Below are 3692 nucleotides of genomic sequence, written 5' to 3'. Positions count from 1 at the left end.
ATTATTAGCATATTCATCATTGCAAAATGTAATAAAAGTACAATTTACTGTGTGCTATCAAACTACCAGGTTTAAAATACCTTTAAACTTTTCATAAATTTTCTGCTTCATTTTTTTTGTCTGGAGAGAAAGTCTTGGCTATATGAAAAGCTATGCAGCTTGCTTCAGCCTGCCCACTGTCCAGCATCACACATTGAAGTCTGGCAATACTTGATCTGCAAGCTGTTAGTTTTCTAGTCTTAGAACCCTATAGTAAAAATCCCAAAGAACTTCCTCAAATTCATTAAACAGTATATAGGGAAGTAATCATAAATAAAGAGACAGGGGCAAAAGGGAACCAAAGCTAAAATCAAAGAATTTTGTGTATATATTGCCAAGGATCTTGGTAGAGTCTTTCTGCTTAATTGAGTAGCTTCATTATGATGACTAATTTCTACAAAAAGGCAAAAGAAGAGCTAAAAGGTGGTTTTTAATCCTCCAAAACAAGTGTCAGTGCTTCACTGAGCCCAGGAGTGCAGGGCAGTGATCTGATGTGTTGGTGAATACCTGGCCCTCCCTGTAGTAGAGGTGATGATACCACAGCATACACGGAAACTCCCCCACCAGGATTTACGCCTGCCGTTTATTTTGTTAAGACATTTTCTTGTGAACACAAGTGTGCATGAATTACAGACTTCTTTTCTCTTTCTTCTAAATCAAATATAATTTGCTTTTCAAAATCTGCATTTGAAAGATAGTAGTGCCGATGAACTGGAGTGCCTTCATTGATATCTCCTGGTATCTCCTGCATGACCCAGTTAGGGCAGGCACACAAACGTGTACTCACAAGTCCCCTCACNATGCACATGGTAATCTGTTGGGGCTGGTTTCATAACAAAGATATGCACACAGGGCTGTTGACGAGTTAATGTTGTCTCACAACACACTTTAGGTGGAGCTTAAAGAATGAGTAGAAATTGCCCAAGTGGTGTGCTAGTTAGGGCTTAATAATCAGCTCTCTGGTGCATGAGCCCTGATTTGTGGCATTTGCTAGTTTCCCACCACAGCTGGTTTCAAGCCACCAGCAAGAAGTCAGCTGGTTCACAAAATTTCCAAAAGTTGCAGAGTTGGCTGCTGTGAGCAGGTACAGGCTCTCCAGCATACCACAGGATGTAAGGCCCTGAGTCCTGGGTGTGGGGACTTCTACATTAGGACCTGGGGTACCTAGTGCATGGAGCAGTTGGAAGAAGGTGTGGAAGATCAGGCCAGACTTGAGGGCCTTGTAGGTATTGAAGCCCAGGGTGTTTGGGGGGGTCTGTGCTTAGAGGGACCCTCAGGTACCAGGGAGGGACCAGCGTGGTTGGAGGGAAACAAACCCCATTGCCGTCGTGAGGGGACCTCTCCTGAGGAATGGCAGGGTGAAAGGGGAGGATGAATTTGGGAGACGTTGAGAAAGATTAGACAGCACATGGTGACTCAGAAGTGGGTGCATGGGAAAAGAAGGATCAGGGAGACTTAGGTGACTCCACAGGGAGGGCCAAGCAGAGCAGTGAGGGGCCTAGGCAATGCCTCAGGACCTCAACCTTGGGCAGGCCACCACCTCATCTGCAGCTCAGTTTTATCCTGTGTAAGATGGAACCCTGATAGCAGGACAAGTTTCTGTTAGAAGAAGTGCCCCACAGAAGTGGGGATTACTGATATTCGCATGCAATCCCTAGGACTATCCTAAAGCAAGAAAAGAAGAGGCAGTGACCCTTTTTTACAGGTAAGTGTAGTTGTGAGGGACTTCACAGCAGTAAGGAGCATTCAGCTCATCAGAGGAGGTGGTACAGCTAAGGCTGCATGTAGTTTCTGACACAGTGCCATATCACAGTTGAATGGCACAGTTTGATTCAGATGAGAAGCACCAACGTTCCTGCCATACTCCCTTGTTTGTAGTCATAATGGGACTGTGCATTTGAGCCTACAAGAAAACCCAGGTGCCGAGCTGTCATGCATGACTAACTCTTTACTAATCAGGATTTTTTTCTACCACTTCATGACACCTTAAGCTTGGTGAGTTTAGCAGCAGAATATCCTGTCTGGATAGAAATTTCTGTCAATAGGAAGAAGAATAAAGCTGTTTAGAGTAACACATTTCTTTTAATAGTTTTAAGAGTATTATTTGGGGATTAATTTATATACATGTTATCTTTCATATGTGCTCTCTGCCATGTGCTAGACAATAAGGACAGAAGGACCAGCTAAACTTGAGTCAGACATGCTCAGACTTGTCAGTGGCGAGTGCCCCTTCATCTGTTCTTGCACTCAGAGAGTACTTGCTGGGAGCCTGCAGGCACCATGCTGAGTCCTGGGGGCTCCACAGCCCATGGAAGGGCTGATGGCCACCCTGTACAAGGTCCTGTCTTGCTGTGGAGGCAGAAACACACACGTGTACCACGGGGTGCCTGGCAGATGCTTAGCGTACTTGATGAGGTAGAAATGTAACTCAGAATAAGGTGCCAGTGTTTGTTCACCCTCATGATGCCCCATTTGGATGCACAAGAAGGTTCCTTCAGTAGTTTATAGTTTTGAAGTATTTCTATGGCCGGGACTATAATTAGGGAAGGAATAAAAAGAGAACAGTTGCATGGCAGGGCACGAGCACCCCATCACCCATTCCTATACCCCACTCTTCACAAAGGGCAGGTCGTTTCTAGAACTAAACTGAAGGAATTAGTTCATTTTAGCCAGAAGTGGATGGTCATTGTCCATTGTGAACAGCAGGATTATAGAAGGGCACAGAGCATTTTGAGGAAAGCGCTGCCCTTATGGCAGAAGAGTGTATTGACCAGCTGGGAACAAAACAAATGAGGAAGCACAAATCAGAAGCTCGCAGACGTGCACGTGGTGCTGAGGTACCGGCTCAGAACAAAGGGAGGGAGTGAGGCAGGACCAGCAGCTTCATCAGATGCCCCAGAACCCATCCTCAGGAAGAGGTACTTCTCATGAGAGTGAAGGGATGTGTTCTAAGACAACTTCACTGAGGCCTGAAAAGCCTGAGATGGTTTAAGCCCAAACCTGATCCAGGGCTAACCAATTCAGCTCCCTCCAGGTGGAGAGGCAGCCGCACCTCTCACAGAGAGGGGCCCCTGAATGTATGGAATGTACGTAGGCATGGTCATCATTCTGCCAGCCTTCCAAGGAGAAAACACAGTCGCTGTGTGAGGGAGGAAATGGTTTATAAATTTGAAATCATAGAAATGTAAAGCTAGAAGGTGGGAAGATGTTGGACAAAGCATACCAGGTTTCAGTTATGCAGGAGGAGTAAGTTCTGGACATCTCATTATAGCCGTGGTGACTAATGTATAACATGGTGGTTAATAATAATGTGTTGTTACTTCAGATTTGCTAAGAGAGTAGATCTTAAATATACTCCCCCCACACACAAAAAAATTACTACATTGAGGTGCTGAATATGCTAATCAGCTTGATTGTGGTAATCATTTCATCATGTATTCTTTAAATATATAAAGTTTTTATTTGTAAATTATACTTCAACAAAGAAAAATAATTTTTTAATTAAAAAATAAATATAGGGCCGGCCAGGTGGTGCACTGCTACAGTGCGCCGCTTGGGAGCACGGTGGTGCTCCCGCCGAGGGTTCAGATCCCACATACAGACCGGTTCCCGCTCACTGGCTGAGCGAGGTGCGGGCGCGGCGCCGAGGGTTG

The 3692-nt window shown here is 45.2% G+C and overlaps 1 protein-coding gene across 4 annotated transcripts in view; it reads left to right on the top strand.

Annotated features, from left to right (window-relative positions):
• The window catches only part of FBXO25 (F-box protein 25), a 90689-nt gene that overhangs the window by 75520 nt on the left and 11477 nt on the right, over positions 1 to 3692 (top strand). The window lies entirely within an intron of this gene.

Source organism: Galeopterus variegatus, unplaced genomic scaffold (assembly GCF_000696425.1).
Source record: "Galeopterus variegatus unplaced genomic scaffold, G_variegatus-3.0.2 Scaffold4615, whole genome shotgun sequence".
NCBI classification, from domain to species: domain Eukaryota; kingdom Metazoa; phylum Chordata; class Mammalia; order Dermoptera; family Cynocephalidae; genus Galeopterus; species Galeopterus variegatus.
Note: the sequence above shows the minus strand (reverse complement) of the source record. Positions and strands in the feature narration are given on the sequence as shown.